A 20,808-nucleotide genomic window follows, 5' to 3' on the forward strand; every position below is an offset into this window, starting at 1 on the left:
CAGCCGCCAGTGACGTGAAACCGGAATTTCAATATTTATTTATTTTTCTGTCATATTTAACCTTTCCATACACAAGTGAAAATAAAACCAAACTCAACACTGAAACTACTACAGAAATAGATAAACAATATTTGAATTCCTGTCAATGGCAAAAACACACAGTTCACTATATCTTCACTTTCTTACACATAAATAATTTTTTATTGATCGTTTGCGCGTGACGTCACGCTCTCCAGAACTCCGCCCATTCCGCCATTACAGACGTTAAAACAAGCAATGCCTCCTTTTAAAGGAAGTGTAAAAACAGACATCTGTAACCTAATATCGCTTCTGTTCAGTTGAGTTCACTTTTAAAAATAGTCACAGGACGCTGCGGGGTTTTCTCCATAAACAGACAACAATGAAAACCAAACTTATCATTTTATTTTATAACTTTAAATGAGGAAAGATCCGGTGGTGATGGATAGCAGCCGTCAATCATAAAGACCGGCAGCCCTCGGCGTAAACGTGAATTTGCTGCAAACACTTTTTTACAAGGTAAGAAGATTAACATTCACATACTTCATATGTAAGTATGATTACAAAGAAATAAAAAAAAAATTGTATTATGGAGAAGGTACGCAGGTAACCATGGAGACGGTGCCGTACCACCGTCATGTAGCCTAGCATGTATGGAAACAATCGGTTAGCATCTCGGTTTTTGTTCGTTAAGTCTGCTGCGGTGTCAGGAAAATATAAATCATATGGTGTGAATTCAGGCAACGTCGGTCATTTGATCAACACCTCAGGAGGGAGGAAGTATGAGTTTGTTTCTGAGCTATTTAAACTTTTATAAATACGGTCGTTTATGAGCTCCAATCAGGTGTGTTACGTTCACAGACAAAGGAGCTCGACTAAGTAGAAGCCACGAATAAACTGGGAAAAACAACTTTGAAAAACAATTATTAGTAATTTCTGTTGCTCTGTTCAATAACGTCCGTCACTTCTGACGCCCATCACGGCGCCTCCAATGATTAAGTGAAGTTAGTTGCAAAGGTCAATATCTTTAATTTCAAGGAATTCCAGCCAAATCTGGAAATAAATCATTATCAAACCTTTTTGTATTTGTTTTTCAACGGATTTTTATATATGTTTTTGAATTTAAAAACTTTTAACTCCTCACAATACCTCACAAATACCGAAGTACAATTGTTTTTAATATTTGTCCTGACGTCTCTTAATTTATAGCAGGATTATAATGAAAAATAATTAAATAATTTTCATTATAGTTCTTAGTTTTATTTCGTTGTGACTTTTTGTTTTTCTAATCAGTTTTTATTGTGAATTTGGTGGTTTTAATTAGTTATTAGTAGTTAAATCTTGTTTAGTTATACTAGCAGTTTAGTTGAAAAAGGTCAAAGACAAGTATTTTATTGAGATTATGTTTGCATTGATTAAGTAATTAATACTCAACAGAGTAATTGAAAAATTACTTATAGTTGAACAACCAACTGATTCTGGCATTTTATCCCAACTTCTGACCACTGATGTAAACTGTGTGGGAGAAAAAAAAACAATTTCACATCAGTTTGAAAAGCTAATAAATATATTCATAAACACAAAAACAAATCTATAATTTCAGTATGTTTTAGTTAGTTTATAAAAGCACAGCTTTATAAGAAACATTTAGTTTATAAAAGCGCAATATAGTTCCAGTTAGTTATTGTTTTTCTCCATTAATTACTGTTTTTATTTATTTCAGTTATTGACAATATGTTTTCTCAATTTTTCAAGTTTCTATTTCATTAGTTAACTAAAATAACTTTTGATTCATAGTTTGCTTCTTTAATTTCAAACCACATTTGTATACATCTAGGAAAGAATAGACTTTGTACTGTTGTGATTTGTACTAAATCATAAAATTGTAAAATAAATATTTCATCAGTTGGCTGAAAACAGTCCGAGGCGGCAGCAGTTCAGGAAGCTTTGTCGTGCTGCGAGTCGACGGGTTTTCATGCGAGTTTCCCCAGATCTCCACACATGCAGGACTCCCATAATGAAAGGCGGTGCTGTCAGCAGCAGCAGCTGATGATGATGATGCTGCGGAGGAAGAGGTGTTGGACAACTCTGAGTCGGTGTTTTGCAGCTCATCTCAAGTCTTTGCCACTAGCTGCCTCCTCAGCTTCTGCTCTAATTGCTGCCTTGCTTGGAGGCAGATCTCCCTCGGTGTGCCTCTGCCTCTCCGCCACGCTGGCTGCAGAGCCGTCTGATTATTATTGTCATTATTCTCATTAGTAATTAAGCAGTTATTGGCTCCCCTCTTGCTCTGAGTTTGATTAGGCCTTCAGGTCCTGCCGTATGGATTTTGTCTGCAGCTCTGGAAGCTGGTGATGTACAGAATGATACTGAAATATCAAAACCTCTGATACCAGATCCTTATGCTTTAGAATCGATTCTGAAGTTACAGTAGCAATACTTTATATACTTCAGTCATTTGGATAATGTATCTTATGGGAAAACAGCAAATATGCCACTGTTCCTTAAAGCTGCAGTTTATATTTTACATATTTGTCAAAAATGTCAGCATTTTGTGAGTTTAGTTTATGAGAGATAATCTGTGAAAAGATCCAACTCCTCCACGTCCTAATTGAGCTCATATTGCTATCTGAAGAAATGCACCAAAAACAACCAATCAGAGCCAGGAGGCGGGTCTTAGCGCTGTCAATCACTCTCATGAACTCACATTTATCCGCCGTCAGTGGTTCCCATGCTAACTATCTAGAGCACTAGGTAGCATTTGCTAACTCTCTAGAGAACGGGGAATGAGCAGTGCCGCACCAGTGTGTGATTGACAGCGCTAAGACCCGCCTCCTGGCTCTGATTGGCTGATTTTAGTTAGAAGGAAAGACCAGAAACATGTAAATGATGGAAAGCTTCAAATATGGTCAATATTTTCAAATTAATATATTTTTGTAATGACTATTAGAATGCAAGCTTTATTTTATAGTAGGGTTAATTCAGTAGAGTTATTACTTAATTCATTTTCTTTCTTTTTTATTAGTTTCTATGATTGTCTTCTGTCTAAAATAGCAGACAGTAAACGAGGATGATATCTCACTGTACTTTAAAATACATAACTTAGAATAAAGCCCATTTGTTTTTAGATTTTCCAGACACATGAAGTGTTTTTGAGTGTTGGATCATTATCATCAATACCAGCTTTAAATTCACTCAGTGTTGAATCGCAGATGAAATATCACTGCTGGATGCGAACTGAGTCCAGAAAGCAGCAGAACTCGACCATCTTAAGTTTCTTGTCAGTTAGCTAGACAGCCCTCGGCTCACAAAGCGAAGCGCCTTTCCTTTTCACGCTCCATCCTTGCTGGGAGCGGCGGAGTGTGCGCCTCCTTTGTGTTGGACATCACCAAGGCCGAGATGTCAAGAATACGCTCAGCAAATACAGTAACGGCAGGAGAAAGAAAGTCCTTCTGCCGCTGCAGACGGAGAAAAGGTTCAGGAAAGAAAGGTCACGTTCCGTCGTTCCCATTTAATTTTAGACCAACTGAGAATCAATAAGTCTTCTAAAATGCAAAGTTTAATAACAAGCTTTCAACCTTGGAATAAAATGAAAAATCTTTTCTTTATGTTTTTCTGAAAGTCAGCCTGAATCCTCTCAGCTTTCAGTTTCTATAGTTTCTTTATAGCAGCTGCGTTTCTACGTCCAGCTCTTTGTTCGAAGTTCAAATGTTTTCTCGTTACATAGATCTGATGTCTGCTGTGTTTCAGGTTCAATTATAACTCTATGGTTTTTTTGAATTAAGATTAAATAAAGACAAATTTTTAAAGCCCCCAAATCATCAGAACACACAGCAGATTCATAACAGTTTTTTTATTTAACAATTGTAAAAGATGTCTTTTTCAATGTTCATTGTACTTCACTTGGATAGCGAGTCTGATATTTTTATTGCAATAACTGCACATTATTAACATTATTATTATAAATGTTATTGTTATTATTAATCTTGCTTTTTATGTATTGTTTTTAACACTTTTAATAACTTTTTTGTGTTAACATATCTACCTGTTGCTGTTCCTGCACATGAATTTCCCCTCTGTGACAATAAAAGCTGTTTTTATTCTTTTCTATTCGGTCCAACCAACAAGGAAAGAAAATGTAAACCGTTTCTAAACTGTTCCATTTTCACATTATGTGATGTTATTTGGAAATATTACAGAAGCTGGAATAAAGTGAAATCATGTTGTATGTGTAAAAACCGAGCTGGGAGGTGAAGAACATTTTAAAAGTCTACGTTCGTATCGTCACGTATGATCTGTGCACTGCAAAAACACAAAATCTTACCAGGTATTTTTGTCTAGTTTCTACTGCAAATAACTTTGTTCATTTGAAATAAGACAAAACTAACTTAGAAGTAACTTTTCAGCAATGAATATGAGCTTGTTTTAAGTCAATAATTTCTTAATATTGATGAAAAGGTTCTAGCTCAATTCGCAGAATTAACTTACAGCACAGGAAAAATGTCGTTATAAGTCACATAGTCTGGCAGTGGAACTTTTTCATCAATATTATATAATTACTGACTTAAAATCCTGTATCCTGCTGAAAAGTTTCTTGTAAGTTAGTTTGTCTTATTTCAAGTGTGCTGAGATATTTGCACTAGAAATATTTACACAAATACTTGGTGACATTTTGTGTTTTTGCAGTGACTGAAAGATGAATTTATTTCTTTTTCTTATTGCATAAAAACGAATCTTTGTGGTTCAAAGCAAAGAGTCCTCAGTGTGTTTGTCCTTATTCCAAAGAGTCTGATGCTCTCCCACCAAAAAGCATCAATTTAGCCTTTTGTGTCATCGTACTGCACAGATGTATTAAAATGGCTGAAGGAAAGGTAAAAAATCACAGCAGGGAGAACTTCTCCTCACCGAAGGTGACACCAAAAATCAAAGCAGCTCAGACCCGCTGGGTTGCCATGCTTAAGCCTCAGGGATTCCCTCCGTTTGGGAAGAGTGGAAGAGGGAGATGAAAATAATAGTGTGAGTATAGAAGAGGGAGTTCAGTAATCGTGCCGGAGTGACAAGGACCCAAAAGCAATTCCTGACTGAGCACTAATCCCCACTTTTTTGTGGAACGCACAGAGAGTGAGATAAGCCTGGAGGTTAATGCAGAGGCGTCTCTCCTCTGTCCTCCACAGTGACAGCGCCTGACAGGCGGACCCCAGCAGTCCGCCTTGTTTATGTTAATGCAGGTGGCTCGGGCCAGCTCCCACGCTGAGCTGCACAGATAGAGACATCAGGGACTCATCACTGTGGCACTCCTGACCTCTTGCCGGGCTGCCTAGGATCTCTGCTCTGGAGGAAGGGAGTACCAAGCGAAAGTTTACGGTGAACCCCAGAGACCCCTCTAAGCCGTGACTGATGGTGCGTTCACACAAGAGCTGTTCAGTCCACTTCAATCCAACTCTAGTTTGTTTTTCTGGTTGGTTTGTGGAGATGTGAGTGTGTAATCCAACTCTGATGCAAACCTGAAAAGCGAACTCTGGTTCACCTGGAAACTTAAGTTCGTTTGAAGTTGAACGGATGTGCTCCAAAAACAGGAAGTGGACTACAACACAAGGCATTCTGGGTAGACACAACCAAACAACGCGAGAATCTAGCACTAACGGTAGAAATGACGTATGGTCTTTCACTAACGACAAAAGAGAAATCCTACAACCGTTAAAAATTGTAACAAATGTTACAGTTTTGGTTGCCAATACAACCAAATCACTTTGAACTGCCATGTTGCTGAAATGTGCTGTACAAATGGACTTGATTGATTGGTTGAAGTGGTTTCTGGATGATAAGTCAACAACAAAACACTTCTCTTTTCCAGCAGCCATTGTACAGTGAATACAGAGGTAAAACCAGCTGACCAGATATGCTGGAGCTCAGCTTTGGTTGCTAGGTAACGGCACATTGCCAATTGAATGTGACTAAACAATTGGCTCATTTTCCAGTCACCAAAAAACTAAATTATTGTCAAAAAAACAGGCTGTTTGGGATTTTTAAGAAAAATAAATCCTCTTTAAATTTGTGATTTGTTCAGAGGAGAGTTGGGAAATGAAGCAACTTAACCCTCATTTCCTGGTGATTGAATCTAATCCTGGTTTTATTTATTAACATTATTGTTTAGAGTAGCAGATCAAACGCTTCTCATGTATTTAACAACCAAACCCCAGTTCAAACTAATCTAACTTTATTTACCTGATGCTGCTTTCCAAACACATAGAAAAATGTCAAATTGAATTTAATAAGATAACTTTTTTCATACGCGTTTCTGAATAATTTCTTTTTCTTTCCCGAGCCGGCGCTGGCCGGGTTCTGCTTCAGAGCCGCCACCGCCGCCGCTCTCCTCTCGGCGTTGTCACCTTGTTTATCTGCTTGCTACTCTGAGGTATCACTCTCATCATATGCCTTGTCTCGGGCTGATTAATGGCCGCGCCTTGCTGACCTGCCACCCCCCTCTTGTTTATGTCAGTGTGATGTAGGGCTGACCCGGGGAGCTGTGAGCGAGCCGGGGACATTGAGACAGATGAAGGGTCAGAAATGTGTGCTGAGAAGCGTCTCCTCTGGGTCTCCTTCACCCGCGTGCGCTCGACCCGCGCCAGCCTTTCATTCTAATCTGATGATAATGATATTTGCTCAGGACGACCTCTGCTTGCACAGTGTAATTACCCCCCCAGCTTTCTATGATCTCAGCTATTGGAAATCGATGGGCCATAAGAGTGGCCCCATCAGAGCTTATTATTATCACGACTCGCTTTTCGTTACAGCGCGATCAGATTTAATATGTTGTCGACTTTTTAACTGAATGTTTTTCCCCCGTTTCTACATTGGCGGCTGTCACTGTTGAGCTCGGCCTTCAGCACATCGTCATAGACGGGTAGGAACTACTTACATTTACTTCAGTAACGTTTCTGAAAAAATTACTTTTTACTGCGATATACTTTCTGTTTTTACTTGAGTGAAATTTCTGGATTCTCTGAAAACAAACATGACACACCCGCAGTTTTTGTTAAAGTTTCATAAGTTTTATATTGAAAGAAACTGATTTGGAAAAAAAAAAATTTGCCTGAATGTATTTTTTCTTTCTTGTACAAATAATTGTCATGTAGGTACTTAAAATACCAAAATGTTCACTTATTTTATATTTGATCAGTCCAATTATGTAATTTTATAAAATACCAAAAAAATTTTTACTCTTACTTGAGTAATTTCTTGGCAGGTTGGCTACTTTTTACTTTTACTTGAGTAAAAACATGTTAAAGTTGTGCTACTCTTACTTTAGTACAGCTTTTGGGTCGTCTGCCCATCATTTAATGACATGTTATCATCTTTAGTTACACTAAAACAATGACAATCCATATTTTCCTCCTCTGACTCTTCAGCGTTCAGCAGGATCATCTTATTTGGATATTATTGGCTTCCGTTCTGTGTGGCCGCCTGTTTCCTTCATCATCCAGTTTTAAGTACCTGCAGGAACAGACGGCGGCGGCCATCAGGCGCCGCTCACCTCGGACGGAGGCGCTTCAGCTGCGGCCCTGCCGTCGTAACCTTCTAAACGCCTCTGGCACGGCGGCGCCACGCGGCGGCCGCTGATCTAAACATTATTTGTGGCACTTGAGACAAATGAAAGTTGCTCTATCAGGAGTAAAGCGGCGTCTTTGGGGTGACCTTCCCACTTGTTTTTGTGAGTCTTGTCAAAGAGATAAGAGGATCACAGGAATGATTTCGTTGCAAAGAGGGAACCTGAGCAGACTTAAAAAACACTTCTTTTTTTTAGATCACAGGAAAAAGAAAGAGCGCCTTTTTTCATGCTTATGCATATTAGCAGGGCCGTTTCTAGCTTTCTGAGGGCCCCAAGCGAGATGCTGTTTATCAAACTAACTTTTTTTGAAGAAGAAGAGTGCATAAAAATGACATAGATGTGACATAAAACCTGTTATAAACAGGTCATTTAGTAAATAATGACACTTTTATTGGAAGTTTTAATGCAACTTTGCATTAAAATGTCATTATAATAAACATTTCTGAAGACTCCTTCATATTCATGACAGGTGTTATGTGTCATGTCAGTCTTTTGCACACCCTTCTAAATAAAGAGTTACCAGAGATTCCTTAACCCTTCAGATCGGGGGTGTCCAAAGTGTGGCGCGAGGGCCATGTGCTGCACCTGGCCTGACTCTGTGTGGCCTTTGACGTTAATTCAACAATGATGCTGCACAGCTGTTTGAAGTAAATGAGACTTTCTATTTTTAAATAGGGCAAAGTAAAATCTTACAGTAAAAAATGTTGGTAAAACCATCAATTATTTGTTGTTAAATAATCATACTTTACGTTCTCTGAATACATCTGATGACTTTTACTCAAAAGTTGATTTTCCTGCTGCCATAGCTAAATAAATTTGGCTAAATGCAGCAAGCGTTTCAAAAGAAAGAAGTCCTGATTTTATTACTCATTTTTTTCCCAGTTGATAACTGGAAAATTTGCAAAACGTCTTTTAGTAATGCAAACCTGCAAAACTCTCTTTTTAAGTTTTAGATTTATAATCATTTAAAAATCCCTTTTCAAGAACAAAATATCTGGCTACTTTGTTTATTACAGCCTGTTTAGTTTTTTGTTGAGTAGAAAAATAACTAAAAGTTTGGACACACCTGCTTTAAAAATCCCAGAATCTAAAAAAACTGTAAATCAAGGAAAACAGCGGTCCCATGTACATTAATTAAAAATAAATAAAAAAACAGATTTTGAGTGCTGATCTGGATTCAGTCATTCATTGCCATGGCAACGGGCTGTTCATTCAGAGTTTATGATGAACAGATTTTAGAAACACAAATTTCAAAATGAGTTAACAGGACAAAAAACATAAAATAAAAACCCATCCCAAAATGTAACCTTTAACCTTTGGTCACTTTTCTTCTTCTTCAGTTTTCTTCTGTTTTTCTGGGCCACTAAACGTCTTTTGGATATTTGTTTGGTTTACTTTTCTCACCAACAGGAATGATTGACGCCGTATCCGTCTCCACGTGTATCCAACAATATGTCCAATGTTAGCAGAATACACCAGTCAAAGTTAATTTTGCAGTTTATTTTATTTATATCTTTAATTTTATGCATATAATGGATGTAATAAACTGCAGAGAAATAAGGGATGTTTTAATTTTCCTGAGTTGAGACCAAACATTGAGGCCACAAACCCTAAATACCAGGATAAATACTAAAGATCTGGGCTTCACCAGGTTATTAAATGTGCGAAAGTGTAGAAAATCTGTAACAAGATTAAAAAGCAGAACAAGAAAATGCTGCCTTACAAGGAAAAGGCAGCATTAGGATGGAAAACACAAGCCGAGTTCTACAGATCAAGTTTATCCGAAGTCCAATATCCTACAGACGGATTATTCCCAAGAGGGAAGCGTGTCCAGACAGCTGTCAGTCTTCCCAGAGTGGACGTCCCAGCAGATTTATCCCGAGGTCAAAGCGTGAAGCTCAGAGAAACGACCAGACGCCCTCAGTCTCTACATGTCTCAGTTAGCAGATTAAAGGTTAAAGTTCATGACAGGACAGTTAGAAAAAGATCAAACTAAATCTGGAGAGGCTAAGTCAAAGCTGCATCTGAATGAAAGGCGTTTTATTTGCTCTGGAAAAATAACAAACACTTTTTCCTCCATTCCCAGCAGACTTTTGGAGTACCACAAGGTTCAGTCCTGGGACCCTTTCTATTTAACATCTATATTATCCCAATAACTCACACTGGAAAAACACAAGATTTTTTTAATCTAGTTTCTAGTGCAAATAGCAAATTCAGACAAAACTAACATAAAAGTAGCTTTTCAGATGGATACAGAAGCTTGTTTTCAGTAAATAATTCCTTGATTTTGAAGAAAAGTTCTAGTTCCATTGGCAAATTATTTCACTTTTATCATGGGGAAATGGTCTTGTTATAAGCAAATTTATCTGCCATCCATCCATCCGTCCGTTTTCTTACAGCCATCGGGGTCTGGAGGTGTGCTTTTGCCTCTCCAGCTGTCAACAGGCGAGAAGCCGGATTCACCCTGGACAGAAACTAAAACCTTTTCATCAAAATCAAGGCATTATTTACTTAAAACTTAAAACTTGTAAGTTTGTTTTGTCTTATTTCATGTGTATTAAGATATTTGCACAACTAAACAGAAATACTTGGTCAGATTAGGTATTTTTGCAGTGCAAGTAATAGGATTAGTTTCCATAACTCCGTTGATGTCTCTGGATTAGTTTGTCACCATCCAAAACCTGAACAGATGCTTAGAACAGATAAATGTGTGGATCTGCTCTAATGTCCTCCAGCTGAACAGAAACAAAACTGAAGTTTTTATCATCTACCTAAAGAGGAACAATCTAGAATCAATACACAGCTTCAGTTATTACAGCTGGAAACTAGAGATCAGGCTGAAATCTGGGAGCAGTTGAACTCTGACCTGAACATTCAGAGTCACATAAAGACAGTTACAAAGTCGCCCTTCTATCACCTGGAGAACATTTGCAGGATTAAAGGACTAATGTCTGAGGAAGGTCTAGAGAAACTCATCTATGAATTTTATTTGATTACTGAAACAGTTCTGCCTAAAAGCTCAGAGAATAGACTTTAAAAAACTACTTAAACACTGAGTTCCTTTAAATCACGACTAAAAATCCACCTGTTTGCAGTTACCTTTGATTCATAATAATTGGAACATTGATCACTATATTTACTTGATAATGGCATTTGATAAAGTAAATGTTTATTGCTTGTTTCATAATTGGTGTTATGTTTTTATGGTGTAAAGCACTTTGAACTGCCTTGTTACTGAAACGTGGTGTACAAATAAACTTGACTTAGACTTTAATGAATAGATGAGAACCTAAGCTTACAGCTCAAGAGACACTTAAAATTATTGGTTTCTCTGGTTTTACTTTTTAAAGGTACGTGTTTGAGTAAAATGAACATTTTTCTTTTGTTGTATGAACTACTGACAACATGTCTCTGAAATCCCAAGCAAACGTTTAGTATTTTTGCAGAAAATGAGAAATTGTCAGAAAAAGGGGAAAAAACGCAGTGCTAAAATTCCCCCACAATGATGTGAAAAACTGATCAAATCAGGCAGAAAAAGCTGTTATTTCATGGCGTATTTATTTATTTTTTTACTGTTTCTTTATTTTGGTTTAATGAACAGTAAAATTATTTTTATAAACTCTAGATTTGAACCATTTTAGAGCCTGTCAGACTGGTTCCTTTGGTTTTACGTTGGCTCTGCATGCTGAACAAGCCTGATTTGGTTTCCCTGCTCTGCAGCGGACTGCTGTGAGGCTGTTTATTTGCTGTTTAGATTAGCTCATTGTTTGAGGTGTATGTCTTTAAGTCACATTCCCAGAGCTTCTTTGAGCAGCAATTTCCTTTTATTGACCCCTGTAAAGTGGCCGGCTCTGTAAACATCTAGAGGCTGTCGTGTTTTTATGAGCTAAAGGAAACCAATAACGCAGCAATCAGCATTTATTTTAAGATGGCACATTTGTGGGTTTTCGCTGAGCATAAGAGCTCATCTGACCTCGAAATAAAAACAATGATATCTTCGGGCTGCTTCGCGAGCCTCGAGGTCGCGACATGGATTTCTGGAGAAACAAACATTTCAGACAGAAATATCAAACGGATTAAAGCTGGAGAAGGAGGGTCAGAGGATGAAGGAGGGAAGATTGGGGGTGGTCATCGGTGACACGAATTGGTTGTGAAAATGTATTTTTAGCCCAGGACAGAAAAGGTGAGGAAACGGGCGTTGGGGGTGGGAGTGATCGATATGTTTGTGCAAAGGGCAAAGGACCGCCGAGACACAACAATGGAAGTCATGAGTGAAGCGTTCCCTCCAGGGGGCCGACGTGGTGACACAACAAATGAGGAAACGCTCAGAGAGACACGGCTGATGAGCTGCAGATGGAGCACACAGCACAGCCGCACATTCTTCTTCTTCTTCTCCCATTATTGCAGTCTCTAAAATTTAAAAGTCACGTCTTCCTTCTGCTACGGAGAAATGGTTTTGGAAGTTCTTCAGTGAAACTTTTTGTTGGTGGAACAAATTAAACCGCTCCATTTTTAGATTTCCTGACTGGCCGCACAAAGCGGAGAAGTTTTGGGAAAGTTTTTCAGCTTTCTGCACCATTTGGTCAATAATTCTGCCCATAAAAATCCGTCTTGGATGTCAAAGTTTTGCCTTATTTTCGGCTCCCGCCTCACTGAGGATGAAGTCGTTCCATCTGCCGGATAAAAACCCCGAGTCTGGACCAAAATGTTTATCATTTTTAACATTTAATGTGAAAGCACCAACATTTGACATAATTATAATGTCTAATCATCTATTTCAAAACGAGTCCAGGAGCCAAAAATACCCAGGCAGTCCTTAGTTGTAGTTTGTCTGTCTTTCTGTGAAACATGAATTCCCTGAAATCCAATTAATTAATTGTTTTATTGTTAATTTGGCTGAAAGAAATGCTGCTATATCCTAAAGTTTGGAATTGAGAGAGGAAAATGGATTTACAGCGTTGTTATAAAGCAGCTTTAAATAAGCTCAAATGTATCATTTACCAGTTTTCACTGTACATATCCACCAGTTGCATTAAGATCTGGATCAAACCTTTTTCATTTTATCAACAACAATGTGATCGCCGCTTCAGAAGGACAGGCTGACGGACGTCTGATTAGGATGCAGCCGCATCGGGAACAAACTGAGTCCGTCTCAACCTCCCCCATAAACCAACTCTGACACTAACTTTATGAGCTTTTATCACTTATATAAACTGATTATGACTGTTTAATAATAATTTCAACATCCATGTTGACAGGCCTGAAGACAAAGGTTGTACGTTGGTTGTGTTTACCCAGAATGCCCTGTACTGTAGTTCACTTCCTGCTTTGGGCGCGGTCTCCGGTCCACTTGGTGTTCACATCTGCATTCAAACCGCATAGAGTTCACTTCAACCAAATTAACACTGGGGTTTTTAGGCAGACCAGAGTTTGCTCTTTTGTTTCGCATCAGAATATGTTCACACCTCCCCAAACGAACCGGACTTTCTGTACAAACGGACTGGAGTTTGATTGAAGCGGACTAAACAGAACTGGTGTGAACGCACACTTAATGACATACTTTTCCCTTTACTATAATAAAAAGAAACGTGATTAGTTAGAAAAAAAATGCTGCTTGTAGAACCAGAACTAGATTTTTGCTCGGTGATCCAAAGTTCTCTTTTCAGACGAAAGTATAGTTTTCATTTCATCTGGAAATCACGAGTCTGGAGAAAGAGTGGAAAAGCACAGAGTCCAGTTTTAAGTAAACTATAGTTATATTAAGTATGGTTTCAGGAGCCATTCGACCCGCTGGTTCTGATCCACAGTCAACACAGTACTGAGACATTTCAGTTCAATTTATACTGACAAACTTTATGGAGAAGCTGATTTCATACCTACTTTTATCGCCATGGTAACACCAGCAAACAAACCCCATAGATCTGTGATCTGTTGTCAAGAGAAAGATGAGAGAACCAACAATGGAGATGACCTAAAGAAATCCTCAGCAGAACCTCCTCCATGCTACGCCGCATTAATGCAGTAATTCATGCAAAGGACTCCGGACTAAATAGAGAGGAGATTCTGTACAGAGCGTGGAAGCATTCTTTTTGGATTAAAAAACATAATTTTTCCATCACTCTGATGCGATTTTTACATTTTCTGAGAAAGAATTTTGGTTTTTTTTATTATCTAATTTAGAGTCCATCCCTGAAGGTCGCCGTTATGTTTCCTGGATTCTCTCCGACCCGTCAGCGGGCTGCCGTGTTTCACATCGCTGTTTATTATCCGTTTAATTTAAAACCTCGACAGGGCTTCAGCTCTGACTGCATTAAAGTCTGATTAGTGCTTTGTGTGCCTGTCCTTCCAGCCAGTCGCAGCCTCCACGCTCTCGCTGGACGCCAGCTAACGAGGCGAAGAGCTCATTAAACTTTGATGATAACGCGCCGAGGAACAACAGGCTGATCCGTGTCGCCAGGCCAGCAAAGGTGAGAGGTTCGGTTTGCTTCGGACCACCTGAACACGGAAATCCAGATGGGAGTTCGAACATCAGTGGACAAAACCTGCGACGTTAATGACGCAGATTTGCACCATCGGAAAAAACTCAAAAAACACAATTTCACAATTACGATGTTTCTAAAATACTCAATTAAACTCAATTAAAATCACACATGAATAAGTTTGTTCACAGAACAAGTATTCAATCAATCTTATTTGTATTTCAGATTTCAGCAACAAGCAGTTCAAAGTGCTTTATATTATAAAAACACAAAAATAAACATCACATTTGAGAAACCAGTAGCAAACTTTACTGGTTTGTGACATTTACCAAAATCACATGTATTGGTAAATCCTCCATCTACTTCCTGTCATCGCCGTCTTCGTAGTTTCCACCAGTAGCAACATCCAGTTGATCATGTGTCAATTGGGGTTTTTGATGCGGCCAAATCTTCGTAGCAAAACGTTTTATCAAAATTGGCGGAATCTATTCTTGACATGCCAACATGTGCAATCAGACGGCCAATGGAAACTCAGCTGCTGGTTGCTCAGCATGTATACCACCAACTTTTGGCATTTACTGTAAAAAGTGTGTATCCGTGTGGCTTTCAGTGTGTGTGCAGCTATTTCAGCCGGCTGTGACTGGTTAAATGATTTCTTGAAGGGCTAGGGGAGCGGCCATTTCATTTTGGCACCTAATAACAGTCAGGTCACTGTGTGCCCCAGCTGATCCTCTTTGATATGGTCGCTGCACTTGCCCAAGCCCTCTTTCACAGGTGCCAATCACTCCAATCAAGCCTCCATCCCCGCCTCGGTCCTCATCGCCGTCTCCACGCCGAGCCCCAGGCTGCACGCCGCCTTCCCAGCAGGAGAGGAGTTTTGATAGATGAGACAAATTATTTGACCCTAACAAACACGACGACGGTTCTGCTCCACTTCGGCTCCTGGAAAACATCTTTGGTGCAAAATAACTCAAATTATTTTTTACCAGAAGGAAACGGGAAGAGTTATTGTAGAGATTCGAATCTTTTGGTGTCTGGCGATTCGAATCTTTTATCATTTTTAGGGTCACGATTTGACTCAACGATTTTTAGGCTACAGATTATTTTTAAATTATTCAGCTGACAACAGGAAAGGACAGCGTAAACAAGTAGAACATTTACTTAAGTCAGTTTATATTAAAAAATTCTGTAACTTAAATTCCTAGTATTGGGTTAAGTTTTTCTTAAAGAAAATATATGACAGACTTATTCAGACCAGACTAAAAACTCACCTGTTTAGAGTTGCTTTTTAAACATAATAAATGAAATATTGACCAACATTTTGATGTCAAATATTTACTGGTTTTCTTAAGTTTTTTACTTTGTATTTTTCTGTTTTATGATGTAAAACACTGTGAACTGCCTTGTTGCTGAAATATGCTCCACAAATAACTCGATTGATTCAAAAACCATACAGAAGCTGAGTGGATGTGTAATACTCACAAAAATGTACAGCACATTTTAGATTTTGAGCATTTTGAATCAGTTCAGAATTCCCAGGACTGGAAATCGCAGATCGTTATAGAACAATTTTTTGCAGTGTCATCTCAAACTGCAGCACATTTTGTCCTGATATAACCGTTATTTTAGATTTAGCTTTGAGGGATTCCCTCCAGAAGTTACTAGAATCCAGCTGTGTTTAGTCTAAAAGCAGATGTTGTGTTTCTGACCATGAAACCAACAAACACAACAGGTTTGGGGGAAAGTTGCAGACTTTATGTACTGGGAAGAAACCAGAACATAACAGGAGGTGAAGCTGATTACTTAAGTTTATTCGTTTAGCACGTTTCAGTAAGAAGGCGGTTCAAAGTGCTTTACGCCATAAAAACATAACCAATTATGAAACGAGCAATAAACATCACATGTTATCAAATGCCATCATAAAAATCGTCAAGCAAATATAGATGGAATGTATTGATAAATTATTATTAATCAACTGAACAAACTGGCTTTTAGCCATGACTCAAAGGAACAGTTTCATAAGTTTGTTCCAGATCTGTGGTGCATAGAAGCTTTATTCTGAAAGCTTTATTCTCCATGTTTGGTCCAGGTTCTGGTTCTGGTGATGCAGAACCAGCTGCAGAGAGGTCTGGAAGGTTGATTCAACAACAGCAGATCTTTAATGCATTTTGTTTTTAATCCGTTCAGTGATTTATAAACCAACAGGAATATTTTAAAGTCTGGGACATTAGTCCTCTAGTCCTGAAGATGTTCTTCAGGTGACAGAAGGCCGACTTTGTAACCGTCTCTATGTGGCTCTGAAGGCTCGGGTCAGATTTCTGAATTTTTAAATCTTAAAAATTCAGCCTGATCTTTAGTGTCCAGCTGTAATAACTGAAACAGTTTGTTGACACCTGATCTCCTCTTTCAGTCTGAAGAAAATAACTTTAGTTTTGTTTCTGTTGAGCTGGAGAAAGTTGAGCATCTGTTCAGTGACTGGATGGGTTCAGAGTCACCTGGTGACGTGTATCATCTGCGTAGCTATGGTAACTGATGCCGTTGCTGGTGATAATCTGAGCTTGAATAAGAGGGGTCCGAGGGTTGGACCTTGTGGTACCCCACATGTGATTCCTGTCCGCTCCATTGAGGAGTTACCTATTGACATGAAGAAGTTCCTGATCTTTATGCAAGTTTAAAATCCATTGAGTACTGGACCAGAGAGTCCTGCCCATCTCTCCAGTTGCTTTGATAATATCTAAAGGTCAGCAGGGTCAAATGTTGCCCTGAGGTCCAACAGAACCAGCTCCATGGTTCTTCTACAGTCTCTGTTTTTGTGGATGCCCTTCAACATTTTGACAACTGCAGTCAAAACATTTGAAACTTGGTGGAAGTTCTCCTTGCAGCTTGAAATAATAAATGCAAAGAACCGACTCCGGGGGTTTTGAATTGATTTGCACGCCACACTTTTAAGATTTTTATTTGTAGAAAACGTTGAAAAGATGCTTTCCACTCCTACTCCCTCCCAAATACGTCAGGTTGGTGTTTCCCCCCCCACATATTCGCAGCAGACACGTTCCTGGTGATATGGGGATTCAAACGTGTCATCTGGCAAAGCTTGATGGTTTTAAAAAGGCCAGAGGTCAGAGGTCAGCCTGGTTCCCAGATGCCATGAATTGGCCGCTGCACATTATATTTAGCGAGTGACTGGCTCTGACTTTGCCCTTTTCTGAGATGAATTACTAACTTCATTGCTCTCCCCACCGGACTGCTCAGTGTTAAACCAATGACAGCGAGACAGAAATCAAATTGAACCTGAGATCAAATCAGGGCAGCCGGCGCCAAAGGCAGCCTCACCTTTAATGAAAGCCCGCAGGCGGCCATGTTGCTTTTTCCAGACGTTTGTTTGCTCCTGCGACGTTCCTGAACAATGAGTGAATCTGGCAAATTAAGCTAAATGTGAGTAAATTTGCACTTTAATCATATTGTGCTTGTCAAGGTAGTTTAATATGATGTCAGTGTGACTGGAAGGGAAGTTGCAATTGCTTCTGATCAAACTATTTTAGGTCCTTAGTCAAAACATCTGGATGTAGTTTGAATCGATTCACCGCCTTTTGCTCTGCTTTTTAAATGTTTGATATATTCTGATGGAAAACTGTGAGGATTTGTGAAAAAACTCCTGTTAGATTCTTGTTTATTGCTTCTTTATTGATTCTTGTTTATAAAGAACTTAAGTTTTGGCATTTGGTTTAAAGAAAGAGCTTAATTTTATGGACACTACTGACAGATTTACTTCATAAAGTCATAACTAAGTGGAAGATCATGGATAACAGATGGCTGGAAATACAGAACTGGTTTCTCATCTAGAAGAACCAGTTCTATGTAGTTTAATTACTTGTAGCGATTCCACTTGTCGGAATGCTCTGCAAACTTGTATGATCATTTTCTGAAAATTTTCTGTTTTTTCTAGAAAAATTTATTTTTTTCAGATTTTCATCTTTTGTACCTTAGAATTTTTTTTTCATTTTCTAGAAAATTTTGAGCGTAATCTCAAAATGTCTTTGTTTTTCTAGGAAATTCTCAAGTTTGAAACTCAGCAGTGTCTCCAGTTTTCCTAGAAAATTTCTGAGATTAATCTAAAAACTTCAGAGTTTTTTGGTTGGAATTTATTCCACCTTTTCTGTCTACAAAGGTTCTTAAATTGAAGTTTTTTTAGATTAATCTAAACATGTTGTAGTTTTAGTGAAGCTGAGTTACTGAATTACACAAACTTTTCATTAATATTCTAAATTATCGACCGTAGTTGAGGATAACTGCCAGACTGAGGCTCTCTGACGCGTTTATCTGGTGGAAATAACAGTAAATAACATCTCTGAGGTTATTTTCATTCTTCAATTATTGTTGCTGTGCAAAAAGTTGCATTTCATATTAAAATGTTATTTTTCACCAAGTTTTATTTAGTTTGAACCGAGTACAGCCCGGCTTATTTCCTAACTTGATGAGAATCGATTAGATAATAGATAATAAAATCAGTATCACTAAATGTTTCCATCCTGTTGGGCACAGAAAGTCTTGAGTTTTTTTTTCCTTTCTTTTGCAGATAACTTCTTGACTCTCTTGAAATACATTTCCGTCCATTAGGAATGTTGATGGAAAACCTCTGGAGCAGCTTGGTTGATCTTGGTGTGTTTTCTCCTGCGTTGCGTCCAGAATGGAGGTGAGGACAATCAAATATTGAGCTTCAGGTGATTTTTTCAGGAGGCTGCCTCAGTTGGAGAGAAAATCAAATGAATGCTGAGGCCGCTGAAGGAGAAACCAGCCTCTACTGTGTAACGTCTTGCAGCAATCAGTGCAAATAATTAAACGCGTATATTTTGCCAGCGGCAGCAAACAACAACCAATCCTTTCTCTGTATAGCCTTAGAAAATTTATAGGCTGTTGGTCCTTCCAGACAAAACAAACCAGAGCAACGGTGCCGAGTTATTTTACTTAATTATATTTAATTGTTTCATGTAATTTTCCTCCGCTGTTTCTTTCAGCTTGACACAAGCGAATTACAATCAAGAGAGAAAACCTGGAATATTTAGGAAAATGAGTTTGCTGTTTATGTTCACATATATTCGAGTGTAATAAAAGCCCAGAGGAAGCAGAGTCAGGCGGTTTTATAGCTGCTTTAAATCGCTGCTGGACTTCTCTTTGAGTTTTGGAAAAGTTGCCAGCAGGCAGGCATTATGCGACGGTTTTCCATGGCGACGTGGAAAATAAAAGCCCCGGACTTCAAACGAGGCATTTCAGAGAGTTCAGGAGCCGAATGTTCTGCAGGGAAAGACCAAATCCCTTCGGCTCTGACTTCTGACTTTGTAACTCTGCAGACCTTTTACTTGCAGAACAAGGCTGTGGATCGCTGACAGAGAGGAGACCTGGAGAAGCGCAGCGTGACCCGTTTACGCTCAGAGACGGATCCAGGACTCTGAACTGATAAAGTCAGCGTTACTCGGGGCAGAGATTTACCTTTTAGCGTTTGAAGCGAGCAGCTTTGCTGAGTTTCATCAAGATGTTTTAATGATTTAAACCCTGCTGTAGACGTGCTCATTAAAATCAAATACAAAAGAGCAGAGCGTCAAAAGCTGAATCATAAACCTGGATGGATCAGAGCTTAAACTATTTTTTTTATTGTGAGAGTTTCCCAGAGAGCCGCGATCTTCATCAGGACGACTTCAGAGGAAAAAAACCCTTTTTAAAAAACTCTTAACCTCAACAGTCCATTAAAATTTGAGAAACTGAGAAACAGAAAGTTTCCGAATCAAATGTTTTTTTTTAGTTAGGAGATTTTGTGTTGTTCTTAATTAAGCCTGTTTCAAAAAGCAGCTAAACATAATATTTGTCAAAGGGCAGTGTTTCCCAACCCTGGTCATCGAGGCACGCTGCCCTGCATGTTTTAGATATTTCTCTGCTTTAATATGCCTGATTCAGCTGATTGCAGTTTAGCACACACTTGTCAATTGAAATCACCTGTGCTAAAGCAAGGTAACGCCTAAAACAGGGGTGGGCAATCCTGGTCCTCAAGGGCCGGTGTCCTGCAACTCTTAGATGTCTCCCTGGTAGAACACACCTGGATCCAATAGCTGAATCACCTCCTCTGTGCAGTCAGGTTCTCCAGAATCCTGCTAACAACCTTATTATTTGACTCAGGTGTGTTGAAGGCCCTCGAGGCCTGGAGTTGTCCACCCCTGGCCTAAAACATGCAGCGCCTCGAGGACCAGGGTTGGGAAACGCTGGTTCAGGAACTTTATAATCCACTTGGAGTTCAATTATTCTTCTATCCAATCTGACTGAATGCTGGGAAAACTATTCAAGTTGTGCTAGAAGTGGTTAGCGAAGCTGTTCAAACCTAAAAAAGCATTTCAATGATAAACATGTCGCAGCTCATGCTAATGCTAACATCATTAGCTGCTGCATGGAGTTTCTAAAGGACGATCAGGAGTTCCTGAAACCCCGGAAAGCTGAGCAACAGACTAAAACAATAAACATGTCGGTTGTTGAGCTAAAGCAAAGAGAGTTTGTGAATTAAAAATGTTGCTTATTTTGTTGATGTACAGTTTTCTATTAAAACGCGATTAATTAATTACGGACCCTGCAGTCTCACCACTCGTAAATATTAAAGCATTTTTCAGAAATAGTTTTTAAAACAATCCGGGAACAGCAGCGTTTGCTTCTCCCCATGGAGCG

The 20,808-nt window shown here is 38.9% G+C and overlaps 1 long non-coding RNA gene across 1 annotated transcript; it reads left to right on the plus strand.

The window, feature by feature from the left end:
* The first annotated feature begins 265 nt into the window (after positions 1 to 265).
* On the plus strand, positions 266 to 19,726 carry LOC103469048 (uncharacterized). The gene is made up of 4 exons (XR_534294.1): positions 266 to 537; positions 13,974 to 14,091; positions 18,680 to 18,796; positions 19,467 to 19,726. It is a non-coding gene; the product is annotated as an uncharacterized LOC103469048 (long non-coding RNA).
* Positions 19,727 to 20,808: the final 1,082 nt, after the last annotated feature.

The sequence above is a fragment of the Poecilia reticulata genome, linkage group LG8, assembly GCF_000633615.1.
Source record: "Poecilia reticulata strain Guanapo linkage group LG8, Guppy_female_1.0+MT, whole genome shotgun sequence".
In the NCBI taxonomy this organism is placed as follows: Eukaryota; Metazoa; Chordata; class Actinopteri; order Cyprinodontiformes; family Poeciliidae; genus Poecilia; species Poecilia reticulata.